The following is a 24721-nucleotide window of genomic DNA, read 5'->3' as shown; positions in this document are numbered from 1 at the left end:
ATGACACTCCTCAGAGAGGCCATCCCTAGCCACCCAATCTAAAATCAATATCCAGTCATCCTCTTACCTTACCAGCATGCCATTTTTGGTTTGTTTGTCTGTTTGTTGTGGCAGAATATACATAACAAATGTTACCCTTTTAACCATTTTTTAAAGTATAAAATTCTGTGACATGAAGCATATTTACAATGTTGCACAACCATCACCAGTATCCATTTCCAGGACTTTTTCATCTTCCCAAACTAAAATTCTGTAACACCGTATTACCTGCTTCCCCCAGCCCCTGGTAACCTCTATGATACCTTCTGTCTCTATGAATTTGACTATTCAAAGTACCTCATATCAGTGGAATGACACAATATCTGTCCTTTTGTTTATGGCTTGTTTCACTTAGCATAATGTTATCACAGTTTATTTATGTTGTAACATGTACCAAAATGTCATTCTTTCTTAAGACAATAGTATTTCATTGCATGCACATATCACATTTCATTTATCCATTCGTGTGCCAGTAGACACTTGGGTTGTTCCCACCTTTTGGTTATGATGAATAATGTTCATATGAATGTCAGTGCCCAAAATATCTGTTTAAATCCCTACTTTCAATTCTTTGAGTGTTATACCTAATAGTAGATCATATGGTAATTCTATGTTTAACTTTTTGAGAAGACATCACACTGTCAGCTGGATCATATGGTAATTCTGTTTAACTTTTTGAAAAGCCATCATACTGTCAGCTGGCATTTTTATAATGTGTTTGTCTGCTCTACTAGGATGAAACCTTCATGAGAGCAGGGACCACATCTGTCTTCTCCATTCCTGAATCTCCAGTACCTTGAACAATATTTGGCACATAATGGACACTCAGAAAGTTTTTGTTAGATGAATGAATGAGGTAGATCTTCAGTAATTGTTAGTGTTCTTTCTCCTTTCCACTTTGCTCTTCTTAAATAGATTGCAAACTCCCTTGAGGGCAAGGATAGCTATCATTAACCTGTGTAACCGCAGCATTTAGCACATTGAAGGTACTCAATACATCCTTGTCCAGTTGAAGAAAATCCCCATTCTTTGTTGTAGTTTTGGTGTTCTCAGCTGAATTCAGTAGGACTGACTTGATAATTATGTGTTAGTAAGAATGGAGGATGTTTTTTAGTAAGAATGGAGTGAGCAAAGAAAAATGCCCAATGTAGCCCCAGGACAGTTGCCTTCCAGGAAACTCTGACTTTCTTTTTTTCTTATTCTTTTTTCTTTGGCTTCTGGACTATAGCATTTTCCAGAGCCAAGATTGAAAGAAGCAAAAACAGCTGAAAAATCTCTTAAATTACATCATCTGCCTCTGGGAATTCAGGCATGTTGGCTGGGTTTGACTAAAACATAACCAGGATTTGAGTTTTGGGTTCAGATAAAATATAAGTTCAAATCTCTCAAGGCTTCTTAAAAGTTCAGATAACAGTCCTTAGATTAAAAATTCTTTAGGCCAGGCATTGTGGCTCATGCCTGTAATCCCAACACTTCGGGAGGCCAAGGTGGGAGAATTTCTTGAGCCCAGGCATTTGAGGCTCCAGTGTACTATGGTTGTGCCACTGCACTCCAGCCTGGGTGACAAAGTGATATCCTATCTCCGAAATATATATATATATATTTTTTAAATAATTTCCAAACAACTTTGATAGTGCTCATTCTGATTATTCATGCCATATACAGGTAAATAATATATTTACAACCCTACGTTATATGAAATAAATTATACACACATACTATATGTTACATTTTATGTGTAATAATTGGTTGATGAATGCAGTTGAAATAAATTATACACACACACTATATGTTACATTTTATGTGTAATAATTGGTTGATGAATGCAGTTGGCAAAATCCAAGTTTAAAAAATGACCAAATAGTACTTGGAACCATTGCCATGAGGTTTCTCCCCGAGTTCAGTCACAGCAGGTAGCTAGTCAGGTATGAGCAGGACAGAAGAGGGCTCGATACACCAGAAGTGTTGGGTGACCATCAGGTAATGGTCAGGCAGTTGTTAACTGCTTCTCTAAAGTAATAATTGCTCACAGCTAGTGCCAGGGAAAGGCAGTCTCCTAACGGACAGAAAACACCTGAAACTGATCAGCAACTTCCCAATAAGACCTCAGGAGCTGGGAGAAGTAAGGCAAGATCCCAGAAGGAGGCCAACATATAAAACCCCAAGTCAAGAGGTCAAGCTGCATACTTGGTTTCTCAAGTCACCCACTTGGCCCTCTTCCAAGTTGTACTTTCCTTCTTTTCTTTCCTCTCCTACCTGTTCTAAAGCTTTTCAATAAACTTTCATTCCTGCTCTGACACTTGCCTCAGTGTCTTCTTCTGCCTTATGACTCTCAGTCGAATTCTTTTGGGGAAGTCCAAGCTGAAGTTGCTTCACATCCATATGGATTCACCTCAGGTAACTTGGATCTCTGCTACCGGTAACAGTCCTGTCAGTTCCTACTACTTAGAAACACTCTTTATTTCAGCCAGCAATGTTTGAGGCAAAGGTCAGTGAGAAGACCTTCCTAGAATCTCAACATTTGCAGGCTCCAAAACCCTGCTAGACTATGGCCATTTTCCTAGTGACCCCTACCTATCCTCCTGGCCATTGCCTGCCCTCTCTATTGGAGCCAGCTGCCTCTACCCAGCTGCTGTCTCCATATTATGTGGCCTGTGTGATTCCCAGATAGGCAGCCTCAGGTCTTCAGCCGTTGCTTACAGAGCTTCAATCACCCCTCCAATTCCACATCTCTCTGAACTTAAAAATCTCTTAACACTTTATCACTGCCAGGGCTCTGCCTTGAGGGATGGCCATTCCCGTAGCCATGGCCATTCCATGATTCTTGAAGGAGCTTTGCTCACTTAGCATGTACCGCCTGACTCTTGGGTGTAAGGAGGGTGTGTGAGATTACTGTCAAAGGAAACACTGGTTTCAGGAAGTTGGCAAGTAGTGCAACAGAGAATAGGGAATTGTGAAAAACTCCAGACGTGTCTTAAAACCACACCAAAGTCTGCTCCAAATTCCTACTTTCTAGTGTGCCCTTTTTTTCTTTAAAAAATTGTTTGCAATTTTTTTCCCGATCGTGTGTTGTTACCTCATGGACTGAAGCAGACAGGTGAGAAATGAGGAAGAAGGAGCATCAACCCTAGTGCATTTGACGGAACAGTGAGGAGAAACTGAGCAGAGTAAGAGAGAAGGGTCAAGAGAAGCAGAAGGCAGAGTTGGAAACCAAGTGGGGGGGACTATGGGGACAATAACCTCGGGTGGAACTTCATCTGCCATCCCTCCTCCCCCCACTTTCCTGTACTGCTACTGGTCACTGTCCTAGAGCAAAAACCGCCTACTATGAACAGGAGGGAAGACGTAGTTGGCTCATCCACACATGCTAGGCTGCTCCCTGCCTCAGGCCTCACGTAGTGTCTGGTGTAATCGTGGGGACAGAAATTCTTCCCAGGATGTACCAAAGCAAGCAGTAAAACAAAGACTCTCCTCATGCTCTCTCACTGTTAGAGTCTAGCAAACATTCAGGCTCAGAGTAGAGATACAAAGGGCCTCAGAGTGCCTGGTACATCCTGGGTAGCCAATTCATATGAGTCCCATGAATGCATAGATAAATGGTTAGATAAAAGAGATGGATAGATAGAATCAGTGGCATGCTAGTGAAGGATTAACAACTGGATCTACAAAAAAGGCCATGATTTGTGATGTTTGCCAACTTGATTTTCAGGATATTTATACTACCACCATGGCCAATTTCAAGCCATTATTGGATACAGAGTTGGGAAGAGGTGTTCCAGCACATCACTACATGGATTGATGGATGGATGGATGGATGGACAGATGGACAGACAGAGGGAGGAAGGGAGGAAGGGAGGGATGGACGGAGGGATGGAGGGAGGAAAGGATAAATGGACGGATGATTGATGGACAACAAAGTCTCCATAGTTCATCTTTTTTAATCATTTTTAGTTCTGGGGTACATGTACAGGATGTGCAGGTTTGTTACGTAGATAAACATGTGCCATGGTGGTTTACTGCACGTATCAACCCATCACCTAGGTATTAAGCCCAACATCCACTAGCCATCCTTCCTAATACTCTCCCTCCCTCCACCCCACCCCCCGCAACAGGCCCCAGTGTGTGTTGTTCCCTTCTCTGTGTCCATGCGATCCCATCGTTCAGCTCCCACTTACAAGTAAGAACATGTGGTCTTTGGTTTTCTGTTCCTGTGTTAGTTTGCTAAGGATAATGGCTTCCGGTTTCATCCATGTCCCTACAAAGGACATTATCTCATTCATTTTATGGCTGCACAGTATTCCATGGTGTATATATACCACATTTTCTTTATCCAGTTTATCACTGATGGGCATTTGGGTTGATTCCATGTCCTTGCTATTGTGAATAGTGCTGCAATGAACATACGTGTGCATGTATCTTTGTAATAGAAAGATTTATATTCCCTTTGGTATATACCCAGCAATGGGATTGCTGGGTCAAATGATATTTCTGGTTCTAGCTCTTTGAGGAATTGCCATACCATCTTCCACAATGGTTGAAATAATTTACATTCCCACCAACAAGTGTCCCTATTTCTCCGCAACCTTGGCAGCATCTGTTGTTTCTTGACTTTTTAATAGTGGCCATTCTGACTGGCATGAGATGGTATCTCATTGTGGTTTTGATTTGCATTTCTCTAATGATCAGTGATGTTGAGCTTTTTTTCATATGTTTGTTGGCTGCATGAATTCCTCTTTTGAAAAGTGTCTGTTCATGTCCTTTGCCCATCTTTTAATGAGGTTGTTTGTTTTTTCTTGTAAATTTGAGTTCCTTGTAGACACTGGATATTAGACCTTTGTTGGATGGATAGACTGTGAAGATTTTCTCCCACTCTGTTGGTTGCCTGTTCACTCTGAGTTTCTTTTACTGTGCAGAAGTTCTTTAGTTTAATTAGATACCATTTGTCAATTTTTGCTTTTGTTGCAATTGCTTTTGGTGATTTTATCATGAAATCTTTGCCCATGCCTATGTCCTGAATGGAGTTTTTATAGTTTTGGGTTTTACATTTAAGTCTTTAATCCATCTTGAGTTAATTTTTGTATAAGGTGTGAGGAAGTGGTCCAGTTTCAATTTTCTGCAAATGGATAGCCAGTTATCCCACCGCCATTTATTGAATAGGAAATCCTTTCCCCATTGCTTGTTTTTGTCAAGTTTGTTGAAGATCGGATGGTTGCAGATGTGTGATCTTATTTCTGAGTTCTCTATTCTATTTCATCGGTCTATGTGTGTTTTTGCACCAGTACCATGCTGTTTGGGCTATTGCAGACTTATAGTGTAGTTTGAATGAAGTCTGGTAGGGTGATGCCTCCAGCTTTGTTCTTTTTGTTTAGGATTGACTTGGCTATATGGGCTCCTTTTTGGTTCTGTATAAATTTTAAAATAGTTTTTTTATAATTCTGTGAAGAATGTCAGTGGTAGTTTAATGGGAATAGCATTGAATCTAAAAATTATTTTGGGTAGTATGGCCATTTTCATGATATGGATTCTTCCTATCCATGAGCATGGAATATTTTATCATTAGTTTGTGTCCTCTTTGGCTTCCTTGAGCAGTGGTTTGTAGTTCTCCTTGAAGAGGTCCTTCACTTCCCTTGTTAACTGTATTCCTAGGTATTTTACTCTCTTTGTAGCAACTGTGAATTGAAAAGGAGGGACTCCTCTGTAACTCATTCTATGAGGCCAGCATTGTCCTGATACCAAAACCTGACAGAGATACAATTCTCTTTGTAGCAATTGTGAATGGGAGTTCACTCACAATTTGGCTCTCTGCTTGCCTGTTGTTGGTGTATAAGAATACTTATGACTTCTGTATATTGATTTTTTGTTCTGAGACTTTGCTGAAGTTGCTTATCAGCTTAAGAAGTTTTGGGGCTGAGACAATGGGGTTTTCCAAATATAGTATCGTGTCATCTGCAAACAAAGACATTTTCACTTCCTCCCTTCATATTTGAATGCCCTTTATTTCTTTCTTTTGCCTGATTGCCCTGGCCAGAACTTCCAATACTAAGTTGAATAGGAGTGGTGAGAGAGGTCATGCTTGTCTCGTGCCAGTTTTCAAGGGGACTGTTTCCAGCTGTGGGTTTGTCATAAATGGCTCCTATTAGTTTGAGGTATGTTCCTTCAATGAGAGTTGATTGAGAGTTTTTTTTAACAAAAAGGGACGTTGAATTTTATCAAAGGCCTTTATGTGTCTATTGAGATAATCATGTGGTTTTTGTCTTTAGATCTGTTTATGTGATGGATTACATGTATTGATTTGCTTATGGTGAACCAGCCTTGCATCCCAGGAATAAAGCTAACTTGATCGTGGTGGATAAGCTCCTTGATGTGCTGCTGGATTCGGTTTGCCAGTATTTTAATTGAGAATTTTTTACATCGATGTTCATCAGGGATATTGGCCTGAAGTTTTCTTTTCTTGTTGTATCTCTGACGGGTTTTGGTATCAGGCCTGGCCTCACAGAATGAGTTAGGGAGGAGTCCCTCCTTTTTGACTGTTTGGAATAATTTCAGAAGAAATGGTATCAGCTCCTCTTTGCATTTCTGGTAGAACTCAGCTGTAAATCCATCTGGTCCTGGGCTTTTTTTGGTTGGTGGGCTATTTATTACTGCCTCGATTTTGGAACTTGTTATTGGTCTCCAGGGATTCAACTTCTTCCCAATTCAGTCTTGGGAGGGTGTATGTGTCTAGGAATTTATCCATTTCTTCTAGGTTTCCTAGTTTATTTGCATAAGACTGTTTATTCTCAGATGGTTGTATTTCTGTGGGATCCATGCTGATACCTCTATTGTTTTTTATTGTGTCTATTTGATTCTTCTCTTTTTTCTTCTTTATTAGTCTAGCTAGTGGTCCATGTATCTTATGAATTTTTTCAAAAAACAAGCTCCTGAATTCGTTGATTTTTTTTGAAGGGTTTTCTTGTGTCTCTATATCCTTCAGTTCTGCTCTGATCTTGGATTTTTCTTGTCTTCTGCTAGCTTTGGGGTTTGTCTGCTCTTTGTTCTCTAGTTTATTTTTGTTGTGGTGCTAGGGTGTAGATTTAAGATCTTTCTAGTTTTTTGATGTGAGCATTTAGTGCTATAAATTTCTCTCTTAACACTGCTTTAGCTGCATCCCAGAGATTCTGGTACATTTTCTTTGTTTTCATTGGTTTCAAAGAACTTAATTTCCACCTTAATTTCATGTTTTACCCAGGAGTCATTCAGGAGCAGGCTGTTAAAGTTTCATGTGGTTGTGTGATTTTGAGTGAGGTTTTTACTTTTGAGTTCTAATTTGATTGTACTGTGGTCTGAGAGACTGCTGTGATTCCAGTTCTTTTGCATTTGCTGAGGAGTGATTTACTTCTAATTATGTGATCAATTTTAGAGTAAGTGCCATGTGGTACCAAGAAGCATGTATATTCTGTTCTTCCGGGGTGGAAAGATCTGTAGATATCTATCAGGTCAACTTGGTCCAGAGCTGAGTTCAAGTCCTGAATATCTTTGTTAATTTTCTGTCTTGATGTTCTATCTAATATTGATAGTGGAGTGTTAAAGTCTCCCACTATTATTGTATGGGAGTCTAAGGTTCTTTGTAGGTCTCTAAGAACTTGTTTTACGAATCTGTGTGCTCCTGTATTGGGTGCATATATATTTAGGAGAGTTAGCTCCCCTTTACCAATATGTAATGCCCTTCTTTGTCTTTTTTGATCTTTGTTGATTTAAAGTCTATTTTGTCAAAAACTAGGATTGCAACCCCTGCTTTTTTCTGTTTCCCATTTGCTTGGTAAATTTTCTTTCATCCTTTTGAGTCATTGTGTGCCCTTGCATGTGAGATAGGTCTCTTGAATACAACACACCACTGTATTTTGACTCTTTATCTAGCTTCCACTTTGTGTCAGTACATGCTTTTTTGATCTACTCATCTGCACCTTGGTCGAGAGACCTCTCTGGTCACCAGTCCCAGATACTCACCTATACCCAAGTACACACTGCCCAGGGAACCAATGTAGGAAAGGGAGGGGAAAGGGGCACATCCATTCTTACTACAGGTTCCCTCATTCTGATGGCTGCAATGCTGAAAAATTTACAGAAAGGATAGAGTAGGTGCTATCTGTATCATGGACAGATAAGAAAATTGAGATATAAGCAGAATGTGACTTGCTAAGGGTACAGAACAGCCAGTTGGTGGCTGTGGAACATCATAGAATCTAGGCATCTAACCCCTAAAGTGGAACATTCTGCTACAGATGCCCTCTGCTGCTATGGTACCAGAGCTAACAATGAGTATGAACTTCACTTCTTCATTTATTAATCATTTAGTTGATGTATTGGAGAAGAGCCCTTTCCTTCTTGTCCCAAAGTGGGCATGCAGCAACGACATTAGCAAAGCAGGCGAGCTCTGAACAAATGCCCAATGTAGATGAAGGCCTTTTTAAAAGCCTCAGCTTAAAAGCCTCAGCCTCTCCTAGACGCCTTTTCTTCCATCAGGATTCTCTCATTATTCCCAAAGAGTCTGTTTTGGTAGAGATGGTAGGGAGAGCTATAGTGCTGGCCCTCAGATGAGAGGACACCACCATAACCTCATTTGTGTTATATTATACAATTCCTTTTCCAAATAGGACTACATCATAAGAAAAGCCTTATACTTTACACATAATTTTATCCTATTTTTCACAGGCATTTGCATTTTAAAAGGGGAAGACCAAGACTCTGGAATGGTTCTCTCCAGTAGCAATGCTGTTGGAGAGAGTCATTACCTGGAAATGACAAGGGACTCTGGAGATCAGAGGTATTTCCAGCGGGTGGTTGACACCCACTCTGACCACAAGGGCAGCCTAGTAGCCAAGAAGAGATTTGGGAGGGAGGAAAGGGCCAGAGGGATCCCAAGGCTTTCCTTATAAATGAAACACAGGGGAGAGACAGGCACAGAGAAAAGGAGGAAGAAATGTGACTATGGAGACAGAGATTGGAATGATGTAGTCACATGCCTGGGAAACCACCAGAAGTTGGAAGAAACAAGGAATGGAATCTCTCCTAAAGCCTCTGGAGGGAGTTCAGTCCTACCAATATCTTTCTTTTAGACTTTTGGCCTCCAAAATTATGAGAGAATAAATCTGTTTTAAGCCACCTAGTTTGTGACAATTTGTTACAGCAGTCCTAAGACACCAATACAACGTGTGTCCAGTTGGAATGGTTATTATTAAAAAGTCAAAAAAACAACAGATGCTGGTGAGGCTGCAGAGAGAAGGGAAAGTTATACACTGTCAGTGGGAATATAAATTAGTTTAGCCACTGTGGAAAGTAGTTTGGAGATTTCTAAAAGAACGTAAAGCAGGCCAGGCACGGTGGCTCACACCTATAATCCCAGCACTTTGGGAGGCCAAGGCGGGTGGATCACGAGGTCAGGAGTTGGAGATCAGCCTGGCCAATATGGTGAAACCCCGTCTCTACTAAAAATACAAAAAATTAGCTGGGCATGGTGGCACATGCCTGTAGTCCCAGCTGTTCAGCAGACTGAGGCAGGAGAATCTCTTGAACCTAGGCGGCAGAGGTTGCAGTGAGCCAAGACTGTGCCAATGCACTCTAGCCTGAGTGACAGAGCGAGACTCCATCTCAAAAAAAATAAAAATTAATTAATTAAATTAAAGCAGTGATACCATTCAACCTAGCAATCCCATTACTGGGTATATACCCAAAAGAAAACAAATTGTTTAATAAAAAAAAGACACATATTTTTGTATGTTCATTGTAGCATTATGCATAATAGCAAAGACATGGAATCAACCTAGGTGCCCATCAACAGTGGATTAAATAAAGAAAATGTAGTATATATATACACCACAGAATACTACACAAACATAAAGAATGAAATAATGCCCTTTGCAGCAACATAGATGCATCTGGAGGTCATTATCCTAAGTGAATTAATGCAAGAACAGAAAACCAAATACTGTATGTGCTCATTTATAAGAGGGAGCTAAACAATGGATATTCATGGACATAAAGATGGCAACAATAGACACTAGGGATTACTAGAAGGGGAGGGAAGGAGAAGGGTAAGAGTTAAAAACTATAGAGTATTGTGCTCACTACCTGGGTGATAGGATCAATCATACCCCAAAACTCAGCATCATGTAATACGCCTGAATCTAAAATAAAAGTTGAAATGTATTTTTAAAATACAATTTGTGTGAATTTTCTCCCCAGAGAGCCCATTAAAGACTCAGTCTCGAGGTTTTAACTGGGGGCTACTTACATAGGCACCTTTGCCTAACATGTACTAAAATTCCAGAACTTCCAGAAGGAAAGCAGATGTTTAGCATAAAGCACATTATTTGCATAAACAGTCTAGACACAGCAAACCATCTTCGTAAGTTAGGGAACAGCGAGAAGACTCCAAAAATCCAAGTTCCCAGACACCAGCCAAGAGCCAACCTTGTAAGCAGGACTTCCTAAGAATAGCAGCCTCAGATTGGCTGTGTTAACTCTTTTCTGCCCGTAAGGGTACAGTCTCATGAGTTTTGACAAATGCATATGGTCGCGCAATCAGCACCACAAGGCACATTTTCCAAAAGTTTCCTTATGTCCCTCTACAGTTAGATGCTTGCCCTGGCTCCATGCAAAGACTGAACTGCTTTCTAACACTAAAGTTTTGCTTTTTCTAAAATTTCATATAAATGAAATAATAAAGCATGTAATATTTTGCATTTGGCATCTTTCACTTAGTATTGCACTTTTGAGATTACCATATTGTTGCATGTTATCAGTAGTTTATTCCTTGGTGATGCTGACTAGTGTTCCTTTGTATGAACATGAAACAATTTGCTTATTTATTTTTATGGCTCTTTTATGGCAATGTATCTGTTTTATGGCTCATGCCTCTGTTGCCTCTCTAGGAAATCTTTGCCTACCAAAGATCACAAGGATTTCATATCTTTTCTTTAAATTTTATAGTTTTAACTCTTCATTAGGTCTATGATCCATTTCAAGTTGAGTTTTGCATTATAGATGAAGACTGGAATTCATTTTTTTTCCTATGTAGATATCCAATTGTTTCTACCCCATATGTTGAGAGGACTATACCTTCCCTATGGAATTACCTTAGCACCTCTGTCAAAATCAATTAACAATATATGAATGGGCCCAGGTTAAGAATAATTTTTTCAGTGGTCTATATGTCTTTCCTTTCACCAACTCCACACTCTGTGGATTACTGTAGCTTTAAGTTTTGAAATCGGGTGATATAAGTGTTTCAAGTTTGTTCAGCCTTCTCATATTTGTTTTGGCTCTTCTAGGTTCTTTGCATTTTCACATACATTTTAGAACATGATCATCAATTTCTACAAAAAACACTGCTGAGATTTTGGTAGGTAATGAGTTGGATCTATAGATTGTTTTGTGGAGAATTAATGTCTTAATATTCAATCTTCAATCTTCCTATCTATGAACATGGTATATCTGCCAATTTGCTAAGGCCCAGACTCTATTCTTAACTTGTTGTAGTTGCTCCCCACTCCAATCTCCAGGATTGGTCAAGAAAGATTTTTTATTTTTATTTTTACTTCTGAGTCCCATTAGGTTCTGAAGGAAAGATTTCTTATACAGTGAATTACAGAAAAATATATTAATGATTTAATGTAAATTAAAATGTATGTGATTAAAATACCTTCCAGAGAAAATTGCAACTTTCACTTACTACCTATATTCCTGAAGGTAGATCCCTTAGAATTTTTTTCATAGAGCAGCTGACTATCAGGAATATATTGTGGGGCCAGGCATGGTGGCTTATGCCTGTAATCTCAGTACTTAGGGAGGCTGAGACAGGTGGATCACTTGAGGTCAGGGGTTTGAGACCAGCCTGGCCAACATGATGAAACCCCATCTCTACTAAAAATACAAAAATTAGTCTGTTGTGGTGGCACACACCTATAATCCCAGCTACTTGGGAGGCTGAGGCATAAGAATCTCTTGAACCTGGGAGGTGGAGGTTGCAGTGAGCTGAGATTGCTCCGCTGCACTCCAGCCTGGATTACAAAGTGAGACTCCATCTCAAAAACAAAAAAAGAATTGTGATTTTTTTTAGGGTAAGGACTCAGTATGAGGCAGAAATGAGAACAAACCCAAGTCATTATCTTCTTACGTTGAAAATCCACTGCTCTCCTATGTTGGCAAGTATAGAACATTCATCCAAAGGCAAAGCTCAGTCTCCCTGTGTTATTAATGCATTGCCCTGTTAGAGTCAAGCCAATTGTGGGAGACAGTGTCAGTGTCCTTGGATTGAATTGTTGACTAACCACAAGTTAACTTAGTCATGTCTTGTTTATTAAGCTTCATGATCATCATCTCAGTAATTTTACCAGTGAAAGTGTCCGTGGGTCCAGAGCTAATCAATGCCAGGCAACCATTAAGAATTAGATCTGTCTTGCACATTCAGGGAAGCCATGTGTCCACAAACGGAGAGCAGTTTGTTGTCCATGGGCTTTGATTTCACAAGTGCTAGGAGTTAGTCACTTCTAGATGAATTCCTGGCACCTCTGTAACACCCATCTGAGAAGAATGTGGTGAGGTGGAGGCAGCTCAGATGAGATGAGGAAAAGAAGGGAAGGTTGATTCTGGAGTTGTGGAGGCCAAAATTGGCAGATCCCACATGAAGTGTCCCAGGTCACCATAGTAAAGGGGCAGATGAAGGAAAGCAATAGCTCCCCTTGGCACATTTCCCAAGTGAAGCCTTTTCAACAATTTTGAAAGTAATACGTTGCCATCACGTTTGTTAAAGACCATAAGAGTCACTAGCCTGACTTTTGCTTTCACAGGGCACCTTGTTATTAACAAACAATTGAAATATGGACAGAGTAAAGCAAAGTATAGAAGGTAGTTATATCAGCCAGGATAGGCCAAGATATTTGTTAGAAACAAACAATCTCCAAAACTCATAGTGGCTTAAAACAACAAATATTTATTTCTTCCACATGCAAAGCTCATTGGGGGTCTGGGTGACTCTCCTCAGGTGACAGCTCAATGATCCAGGATTCTTCACTCTTGTGGCACCTCTGTCTAAAAACACACTTGTATGCACTGCTCTGACAACTGTGACTGGGGGAAAGTGTGGAAATTCGCATACCAGCTCTTAATTCTTGTGCCAGTGCAAGTCACATGGTTACATCTAACTTTAAAAGGGCAGAAAAGATATTTCTCTGTGTACTAGGAGGTAAAGGAGAATATTAGTGACATCTACCACAGTAGTCAAAGGCGGACATCATTTTTGAGTGCTCACAGTGCCACTGACAAATGGTGCAAGCTTTCCTGCCCACCTTCCCTTGCATGGCTCTGTGCTCAGCACTTGGCAGCCAAAGGTCCAGGACAGGCTGAGCACCGTGGCTCATACCTGTAATCCCAGCACTTTGGGAGGCCAAGGCAGGAGGATTGTTTGAGCCAAGGGGTTTGAGACGAGCTTGGGCAATATAGCAAGACCCCATTGCTACAAAAATATAAAAATACAATTTAAAAATTAGCCAGGAGAGGTAAAGCAGGCCTGTAGTCCCAGCTACTCTGGGGGTTGAGGTGGGAAAATTGCTTGAACCCAGGAGGTTGAGGGTGTAATGAACTATGGAAGCTGACAGCGCTTCTGAGACAGGGAGAGAGATGAGGACATCAGGGGAAGGAAGAAAAAAGATGTGAGGGGGGACAGGGAGGCTGAGTTGAACTTCACTTACTTTACTCTATTTCTTTAGCTTTCATTAAGCCATGCCAGTGAGGGGAGAACTCATGTCAAATGAACATTTACTGATCATGCACCAAGTGACGAACATCAGACGGGAGATAACTGTGCCATGCTTCCTGCCTTCAAGGAGCTCAGGATCTAGGGAGGAAGGGAGACCAGTAAGCAAGCAATGAATTACACGCTAGCCATGTGGACAGGATGCCAAAGCAGGGGATTGTCTAAGAAAAAAGGGCTTGGGTTTGAAACATGTCATCATACTTTTTTTTCAAAAGTGTATTTTCCTTCCTGTTTAATGTCTGCTTATTTGGATATTTACATAGGTTTGCATTTTTGGAATAAAGACCAAAGATTGGGGCTGAGGGTTGGGGAGAGCTAGTCAGGTATAAGCAGGGGGTCACTGACCAGGGTGAAAACCACATCACCTGCACTAGCTCTACTCCTGTCAGTAGCTGTCAGATCAAAGGCAATGATCACATGGATCTGGCTTCGGGAGAGAGGTCTGATCTGTTGCAGTCTCTGCTCAAAAGAAACCAATAATCTGACTTAGGCTTTAACAAAGAATGGCACTAAAACAAAAGGGGCTTAGGGAAGTGATTCAGAGTAGGATTCTCAACTATTTCAGTTACTAGAAATGCCCTCCCTCTAGAACCACATAAATCCAACACCCTCTGCTGGGCTTAACTCCTCACAGAAGCTGACACATCTGAGAGCATTGGAAATACCCCTTTTGGCCTTACTAGCCAGCATCAGAGGGAACGGATTGCTATCTCATTTGAATGTCTAACTACTCAAACATGTTGGAAGAAGTCAACTGGAAGAGACCAGGTCTACTTTACCGCAAGAGGAAAGTGGCCACAGTTGGCCTTAAGACTTGGACAGGGCTGGGTGCAGTGGCTCACACCTATAATACCAGCACTGTGCGACGTCCAGGCAGGTGGAGGGCTTCAGGCTAGGAGTTTGAGACTAGTCTGAGCAACATGGTAAATACACATCTCTACAAAGATTTTTAAAAATCAGCTGGTCATGGTGGTGTGTGCCTGTAGTCCCAGCTACTCAGGAGGCTGAGGTGGGAGAATTGCTTGAGCTCAGGAAGTCAAGGCTGCAGTGAGCCATGATCTTGCCAAGACGTGGAGAGAAAACTTCTCTGTAGGAGTTAGAAGGGAATCAGTATCACAGGGCTCTGGTTTCCTCTAGTTTTGTAGAATCCATTGACTGGGCGTTTCCCCCTCTGGCCAGTAGAAGTAATATTAGAGCAACATCTTCACTTTCAAAGGTCAACTTTGGGAAGGAAATGACTTCTCTTCCAAGCTCACGGCCTGTTGGGCACCCCCATAGAGCCTGGCTTTAGGTACTTGCCGAAGGTTAAATGATTTTCATACCTGACTAATTCTTTGTACTTCAAATTATTTCTTCATTTTGAAATATACCTCTTACGTGGTTTAGAGGACTCGACCTATCATGCAACCAAAAGCTTTGCTTTGTACCCCACTTCTTTAATTGCTCCCTGAAGGGGAATGGAATTTTTTCCCTTAAGAAGGCATATGTGTGGTGAGGGAGAAAAGCTGGCCCTCGCGCCTCAGGGTTTGCCACACAAGCAACTACAGCCCCTTCAACAAGGCACAGCTTGGGCAGAGACACAGGGGTCTCTGGAAGGGAAAGGCCACAGGCATCGCTGCCCTGAGAGCAGCAGCTAGTGAAATGGAACAAATTACCAGGCAGAAGGAAGGAAATGAGAGGAAAATGGATGCAACTTAGAGGATTGGCCTAGGGGAACAGAAGGCAACCGCAGGGCAGGTGGTTGGGGGTGTCTATGTATATGTGCAAATTTCAAGTTAAACTGCCTAATCATATTTTCATTTTTGTCTTAATAGTTTAAACCTTATATTAGATAAGATTAGTGTGCTCTTAAAGCTCTGAAATCATAGTGGTTTGAAGACAGTAGGTTTATTTTCCTCTTATATAAACAGTCCAGAGCTAGTATAGTTGCTTCACAGACATGGTTCCCAAACTATGCACCCAGGTACCACATGATACCATGGTAAATTTTTCTTATTCAAAGATAATTCAGTGATACCTTGACATTTGTCAGACTACTAGCTTGAGGTAATTTGGAGTTCAAACTTTAGATCTTGTTACATTCTCTTTGATGATATCATACCTTTGCAAAGCTGGGTTTTCAGTGGTTCGTCTGATAAAATACAAGTAAATGGTAGTACTATTACCCAATGTGATCCCAAGGTTTGAGAGTTGTGCAGTGCTCAACAGGTGCACGCATCCCACTAGTAAGTGACTGTGGTTATTTAAGAATAGGAATAAGCGCCGGGTGCTGTGGCTCATGCCTGTAATTCCAGCACTTTGTGGGGGCGAGGTGGGCGGATCACGAGGTCAGGAGATCGAGACCATCCTGGCTAACACAGTGCAACCCCGTCTCTACTAAAAATACAAAAAAATTGGCCGGGCGTGGTGGCGGGCACCTGTAGTCCCAGCTACTCGGGAGGCTGAGGCAGGAGAATGGCGTGAACCCAGGAGGCAGAGCTTGTAGTGAGCCAAAATCGCGCCACTGCACTCCGGCCTGGGTGAAAGTGCGAGACTCCGTCTCAAAAAAAAAAAAAAAAAAAAAAGTAAGAGAAAAAAAAAGAATAAAAATGAGAGTATTTTTTCTTTCAATGTATTTGAACTAATTTTTTTAAATGACTTCTAAGTTGTTAGGACATAGTAAATTGCTCGGATACAACTGCCTAAAAACAGAATTTTTAGGCATACTTTTGGCCTAGGGTCAATGTGAAAAAATTATGGTGACACTATGCTATGAAACGAGAGTGTCTGGGAACTTCTGCCATTGGGTACTGGTGTCAGAAACCCAGATTTCCTTGACTTGGCTGCTCGGCTTCCCTAGAAGATTGGGTTCTTCTGCAACTTGTCCTCCTATGAAAGGAGAAAGGGCAAAGGGGGTATACACTTTCCTCTCATGGACACAACCTGGCAGATGGCCTCATCACATTTGTTCACAACCCATTGGCCAGAATGTCATCTTATGCCCACATCTAACTGCAAGGAAAGCACAGACAGTCACACTGTACCCTCGATGGCCACGTGCCTTAAAAAATATTGGGGATTTTGTTACTGTGCACAAAAGTGAAAGAATGGAAATAGGTGGACCACTTGTAGTCTCTACCACAGACCATTGGCATTGGAAGCAATGGTGCTGTACTCCTCCACTCTTAATGAATGGTGGTGTTTTCAACATCATAATATTAATTGCCAGGTGAACTAAAGAAGAGCAGCAGGCTCTGAGGGCATTGCAGGGTTCGGTAGAAGGGGTTGGAACACTGGCAGCACCAACAATGAGTTCACGCCGTGTGCAGGTGCAAGTAATTGGGCACCACGGACAGAAAGGACATTAAGGGGTTTTTTGGTTTTGTTTTGTTTTTTGCTTTTGGAAGTTATTGACAGTTTTTAGTCTATAGGGGTAAAAATATTAATTCACCTTGGGAGCACAGTCCTTAATTCTGGTAAGAGCAATTCTCTTTTCCAGCAGAAGACAGCAACAGATTATGTCTTTGCCTTGGCCAGGACTATTATTTATATACTGTTGATGTATATAGTATTCAATAGTATATAAATAACCACTTGTTTATAGACCAACCACTTGTTTACATACCAACCTGTTTATAACCACTTGTTTACATACCAACTTTTACATAAGGACAATTTCCTTCTTTTTTTGAGATTCAAAATTATTAAAAGATATTGGATGGACTAGGGTACTCAAAATAAGACTTGAATTGATTCTCAGATTTAAATAATTCACCATGAGATTAGAGGTTCACTGTTGAGCTGGCTGTTCCCCAAAAGTTGAATATCCAAGGGGAATATCTATTCAGACCTGTGAGGCTTTAAGTCTGCCATCAGGAGTTGGGAATAATAGACTTCCTTCCTAAAAGAGGGGCTGCTCAGAAAAAAAAAAAAAAAAGGAAACAAATTCCCATTAACCTTACAGAGTGCTCACCTCTTTCCCCAGCAAGGGTTCCTTCCTCTGCTGTATTTGTGAGACATATCTATACTTATATACAAATGCCTGTTCATGAGTCAGGCCATGCTCCTCTGTATCATGGGCTCCTTCCATCCTTGGCTTGCCCTGACTTTGCTGCTGGCTTCATAGCAGGGTGACATGGAGCAAGCTATGATCCTACTATGGTCTGAATGTCTTCTCTAAAACTCATGTTGAAATTCAATTGCTATTGTGATGGTATTCAGAGGTGGGACTTTTAAGAAGTGATTAGGCCATAAGGGCTCTGCACTCATGAATGGATTAATGCTGTTATTAATGGGTTAGTTATCACAGAAGTGAGGTTTTCATAAAACTATGAGTTTAGCTTGATTTAATCCGTGTCTTGCACACTCATATTCCTTCTGCCCCTCTGCCATGGGGTGATCCTTGTCAGATGCCAGTGCCATGTTCTTGGACTTTCCAGCCTCTAGAAACTATGAACCAAATCAACATTTTTTTTTTACCAATTACCTACTGTGTGGTATTCTGTTATAGCAGCAGAAAATGGACAAATATAGCCCCCATGGCCAGCTCTGCTCTGTCCCTCATTTCCCCACAGCATCATCACGCCAGGCTGCAGATGTAAATAGTCACTAGTGAAGGACTTGGGGTGACTAGAGGATATAACACACAGGACAAAAACTTAAAACCTGGCACTAAATTGGGCCATTTCCAGAGTCCAAGGGAAAGGGAAACAAAATTTACATAATTCACACCCAATCCCTAATTCTGCTTCCTGTCTTGAGGGTCATTCTTCTCCATTTTTCCCTTAGGAAGGTTTGCCTTTAGGAAAAACCCATCTTCTATCCATAGGGGTTAGACTTCCCTTGGCCTGTGGAAACATACTGCTGTGTGTTACTCTGTCCTGTAGATAGTGTTGCTGGGGAAGGAGTATTTAAGCCACCTCTGTTGGAAGGCTCTTCATCAGCCAGGGCTCTTTGTTTATGTTTCTGCTACAATCACCACCTTACTGTACAATTTGATCTCACTCTGACTCTATCCTACCAATCCACATAAACCGGGCCCAGCAAATCACTCACACTGGTCATCTAACTCGGGGAAGACCCATGTCTCTTCATTCAGGATCACAGAAGTCAGTGTGACAGAAGACCAGCAGGCTGGAACCAGGCCTCTGTGACTCTCAACCCACCCCACCCCCCTAATTCAAAAGGCTGCTTTATAAGTACAACCATGGATTCTTGCTGCTGCATGATTCTGTGTTGCCAATTCCTCCTCAGTCTTCCTAAGCAGAAAGCAGGGAGTTTGTCAGGATATGTACATTGTGATATTACTTTTTTTTTTTTCTTTTCAAGACAGAGTCTCACTCTGTCACCCAGGCTGGAGTGCAGGGGCGTGGTAACAACTCACTGCAGCCTCGAACTCCCAAGCTCAAGCAATCTTCCCACCTCAGCCTCCTGAGTAGTGCGGACTACAGGTGCATGCCACTAGGCCAGGGTGACTTAAAAATTTATTGTAGAGATGGGATCTCACCATGTTGCCCCAGCTGGTCTCAAACTCCTAGACTCAAATGATCCTCCTGCCTTAGCCTCCCAAAGTGCTGGGATTACAGGCATGAGCCACCATGCCTGGCCTGTGATCCTAGCTTTTGACCTTCTGTTTACGTTTTAACCACAGAGTGAGTGGCAAAGACTTTGGCCACGTAGTTAAAAGACGTGTGTTGGCCAACCAGCACGGCCCGTCTGTTCAGGAGATTCAGTCTAGGATAACACTGAGGCATTCCCAGAAGATAGCCCAGAAGAGGTGTTGGTACTCCAGGTCTGGTCTTTTTCCAAGACCAGCCATCTGTGTGAGGCAAAGCTGTGCCTCCTCATTCTTCTGGTGGTCAAGGATTGCAACACACACACAAACCCCAATCTTAAGGAAAAGAAACATTGTGCCTAAATGCCATGCAATCTATAATTATTCCCCTAGCTGCATTTAAGCAAGATAGAGACAAATTGTTGTTGTTGTTGTTGTTGTTCATATTTTTTTTGTGTGTTCAGAGCCATCCTCCATAGGCCTTCAGTGCATAGAAAGCTGGCCTGTCATTATTAATCTTTTCAAACAACAAAGCCACACTCCACCTGCACAAAGACCTGATTGAAACGTTTTTACCTTAGGCCGGATCACACTTATAGCTGAAGTGTCCTCCCCATTATTCTCCACAAGCACATTGGGGGTAATATATGAATTTATTATTGCTCTTGACCCAAAGTAAACCCAAGCAGCCGCGGGAAGTTCTATTAAAAAGCTACACACTGGTGCCTGGGCATGGTGGCTCACACCTGTAACTCTAGCACTTTGGGAGGCTGAGGCAGGCAGATTGACTGAGCTCAGGAGTTTGAGACCGGCCTGCAACATGGTGAAACCCATCTCTACTAAAATATAAAAAATTAAACAGGTGTGGTGGCACATGCCTGTAGTTCCAGCTACTTGTGAGGCTAAGGCAGAATAATTGCTTGAACCCAGGAAGCGGAGGTTACAATGAGCCGAGATTGTGCCACTGCACTCCAGCCTGGGCAACAGAGCAAGACTCTGTCTCAAAAAAAAAGCTATACACTGGCAACCCAGAAACAGCCTCCCTGCTGACCTGAAGAGCCACGGCAGCATGGACGGTGGCAAGGGCTCTGCTGTGGCTCGCCAAGCTGCCGTAGGTTTAGCAGCACCATCAGCCTCTGGCAGCAATGTGATTACAGCCGAAGGCATCTGGGGAGCCTGGAACACCCAGCAGGGTGAGAAGATCTAGGACTGACCCTTGAGACTGAATAAGTGCTTCTGGGTATCCAGGCTGGACCCCGGAAGGGAGTCCACAAGGAAGAAACAGGATTATGAAATTTCCTAATCTAGGAATATTATATTACTTACATACCCAGCTGGGGAAGTGGGGCATATGGTTCTACATAACTTATTTTATTTCTCAAAAACATGCTAAGTGGTAGGCACTATTCTGATCTCCATTTTATACATAAGGAAGCTAAGCATTGGTAAAATAACTTGTCCAGTGCCACACAACTAATATGTGGGAGAAGTAAAATCTGGGCCCAGGTTTGCTGACCCCAAGGCCTTTGTTCCTAACCAGAATGTCCGCTGCCACTCGTAGCTGTCAATAACAAGTGACTGACTTTATCATGACACAGCTTCTCCACATAGCAAGGCCTGGGTCATGCTGAGTCTGAGCTCTTCCTGTAGTGAAGGGAAGACCCAGAGCCAGATCTGAAATGAGCCCAACTTCCATGCTCAATGTTTTCATTCAGTCAAATACAATGTTTTCAGAAGGAAGCTCGCTTTTAGGAAGTAAGAAGTCTAGCAAGGCCAGGCACAGTGGCTCACACCTGTAATCCCAGCACTTTAGGAGGCTGAGGTGGGAGGGCTGCTTGATCCAAGGAGTTCAAGGCCAGCCTGGGAAACATAGTAAGACCCAATCTTAAACAAACAAACATATAAAGTCTAGCAGGATCCATGCTTTCTAAGATACCTTACCATCTGGTTGGGGAAACAGGAACAGCACATACAATGATGAATAATACAAGGCCATTTCCAACGAAGTACTAAATTGTATAGTACTGTCACTTTTACAGTAGCCCAGAGAAGAGGTGATTATGGGCTATACTGACTCAGGGAAGGTTTCATAAAGAAGAAGCAACCTAAACCAAACACCCAAGAATGGGTGGGATTTGATTTAACACACTTACTAACCCTCTCCCCAAAACCAGCTATCATGGTTGGTTGGTTTCTTTTAAAGTCAATGTTGCTAAGTTATGTGTTTAACTTTTCTTTTTTCAATTCTGAACAGATTCCAATTTATTTTTCTTTTTGAGACAAGGTCTCACTCTGTTGCCCAGGCTGGAGTACAGTGGCTTGATCATAGCTCACTGCAGCCTTGAAGTCTTGAGCTCAAGTGATCCTTCAGTCTCAGCCTCCCAAATAGCTGAGATTACAAGTGCACACACCACCATGCCTGGATAATTTTTTTTTTTTTAGAACAGAGGTCTCGGTGTGCTGTGTTGCTCAGGCTCGTCTTGAACTCCTAGGCTCAAGCAATCCTCACAGCTTAGCCTGCCAAAGTGCTGGGGTTACAGGCATGAGCCACCACACCCAGCCTAAACAGATTCTACATTTAGGAAAGAAAAAGATATAAACACAACATTTAAAAACATGTTACAACTGAAAGTTTCTAACATTGCATCATGAGTTTTCTAGTCAATGCTCATGGGATGTCTTAGGATTTCCTAAGAGTATTCTGGCCCAGAGACAAATAATTTCAGTTTAGGATACAGGCATCTGCTACCATCTGAGATATTTCAAGAAATATAATAGAGGAAAAAAGATCAAGATGCCCGGTGGCAGAGGCCTATACTAGCCAACCATAATCTGTTTTTCTCTCTTAATTTCTAACAAAATGACCAGAATCCTTCAAAGGAAAACAGAGTTTTAGCCATGAAGTCAGTTTTTCTCCGAAGTTCTCCACTTCTTGTTTCTAGGGAGGCTCTGTTCCCAGGCCTTGCCAGGGTATAGAGGCAAATTCTCATGGACAATCTGAACACAGTGGCTTTCTTGGCACTCATATCCCAGATGAAACTCTGCAAAGGGCTGACGTGAATCCCCCAAGCTCAGTCTGGTGAGCAAATCCCAGCTGGGGAGGGGTGCAGTTGTCTCTGATTCTGGGTTTGTCCCCTAAAACAGAGGGCTTAGTAACTTCAGATCTAAACTGGCATTGACAATCGATTGTTTTGCTTACTACATTGCAACAATTTACTGAACGGAGATTAGGTTCAATAAAACCAGCACCACCCACGTGGAGGACTTTGATAAAGAGGATGATTTGAGGGAGGCTCCATCTGGACAAGAAACCCCAGAACTAATCAGCTTCCAGCAAGCCTTGTTAGTCTTTGCTACATTCGCTAAAGGGAAGTGTTTCTTTGTTGATTGTTGATTGATGGTAAACATGAAGCTCCAGTGCCCAGAACAAGGGAAGAAGGGAGAGGAAACGTGGGAACAGGCACGGGTAGACCCACAGAGAGAGCTGAGACCAGGGACAAGTCTGATGGGAACGCCAAACGTCTATCCTCATCCCTCCCAAGTGAAACCTAGATGTGATCATTTTCTTTTTTGCTGGAGGAGTCACATTTTCAAACCATCCTTTCTCCTTGTGTAGTTCTGGAATCTAAAACCCCAGAGCAATAGCAATCCCATCTAAATTCCTAAAATTCACATTGTTTTCCTAGACAATTGCTTCCTAACTTGTCGCCTCTAGTTTCTTGCTCTCTCTCATCTTTCTCATACAGTGGAACCACATGAATCTTCCCAAATATAACTTGGCATGCAACTATATTTATTCGGGATCTATTCATGTTACTCCTTGACACAGAGAGGACATGGAAGAGGATCAAACTAGACTGCAGTCACAGAATTCAAAGGTGCAGTACAAACTGGCCAAGCAGACCTCTCCAATCTCATCTCCTGCGGATGGGCTCTTTAACTGGCCCTCTGCTTCCTTGGGACCAGGGGTTAACCTTTGCCCCTTCTCTCTGCTCTTCTAACGCCAATGCTTCCTCAGCATCCTTTTCGAGTCCTACCTCCTCCATGAGGCCCACCTGTATTGCCCTTCTCTGAGGAACCCCTGACCCCAGCTTCATGCCACTTCTGACAGTCAGTACTCATGAGCAAAGTTTCCCCAAAGCAAAGGTCAAAATTTCTAAGCTGTCTACTACTATGACATGTAACATTAATTTTTTAATTTACCCAAGAAACCTGCTGTTTTCATCCTGGCAGGAGTGCCTCTGTTTATGAGTTCCTTGCCTTCAGAGATTGTACTTTATTCTTCTCAGAGATTGTCTTGGACAGATGGGTACTGACTATATAGGCTTGATCAATATTTTCAGGAGAAAATGAACAAGAGGATCCATTTTTCTCTTTCTGCACTAGTCATTTGCAGACAAATCTAGTTTTACACTCTTGCAAGGAGTCCTGGAGATTATACAAAACTTGGCTTGAAATCTTAGCACACTCCAGAAAATAAATTCCCAGTCTAGCTAAATAGAAGATACACGTCTCACCTAGCTACTGAATGAATAAAGTAACTTAGGGCTACAACTTCTTGGCTGTTAGGAACCTTAAAATAATAAAAGTGAACCATAAAATGTTAAAAGAAAGCACAAAAAATGAGAGAGCAAGAGAAAGAAAACCTCGTTCTTAGTTAATAAATTTCATGCTTTTTAAAAAGTACCCTAAGAATATACTTTTCAAGACATTCTGCTAAATGTGGCAATCATATAAATGCATAAATAAAATACCATTGTAAACCTAAGCTTAGTGAGAGGAAATGACAGAGACTAGTATTTGTTAAGGCCAGCTGTAGTAAACGCTTTTTATTTTATTGACAAATTTGAAAGTCCCTATCAGGTAAGTGCTTAACTGGGAGCTCTCTCTCTTGCTCTTTCTCTCTCTCTCTCTCTCTCTCTCACACACACACACACACAGACAGACACACATACACACACACACAGACACACACACACACACTCTCTCTCTCTCTCTTTCTCTCTCTCTCTCTAATGCACTTCAGCCAGTGTAACATAAACCAGACTGTATGGACATATTAAATGTGTCAGTACTTAAAAAAAAATTACAGATAGGCAACTATTGGGTACAACTGGCAAATACAAAAACATACATTGCATATATTGTACCCAAGAAAAATATATATTTTTGGTTCAACTTCTATATTTAGAAACTATTGTTTATTTTTCAAGAGAAAAAGTTTCTTGAGAACTTGAGAAGGAGGAAAATGCACTTTGCAATATTCCTAAGGCCAGCCCCGCCCTCCTGTGGACCTTGCTATGCCCACCCTCTTGGGAATCCAGTAAGATTTGTTCCCATCCTTGATGAGCTTCTCT

The 24721-nt window shown here is 41.7% G+C and overlaps 1 long non-coding RNA gene across 1 annotated transcript; it reads left to right on the top strand.

The window, feature by feature from the left end:
- Positions 1–5840: 5840 nt before the first annotated feature.
- LOC144341416 (uncharacterized) lies at positions 5841–23894 on the top strand. Its single transcript, XR_013418335.1, has 3 exons — positions 5841–6185; positions 11349–11419; positions 23111–23894. It is a non-coding gene; the product is annotated as an uncharacterized LOC144341416 (long non-coding RNA).
- Positions 23895–24721: the final 827 nt, after the last annotated feature.

Source organism: Macaca mulatta, chromosome 6, assembly GCF_049350105.2.
Source record: "Macaca mulatta isolate MMU2019108-1 chromosome 6, T2T-MMU8v2.0, whole genome shotgun sequence".
Lineage (NCBI taxonomy): Eukaryota > Metazoa > Chordata > Mammalia > Primates > Cercopithecidae > Macaca > Macaca mulatta.
This window is presented reverse-complemented; position numbering and strand designations above follow the sequence as displayed.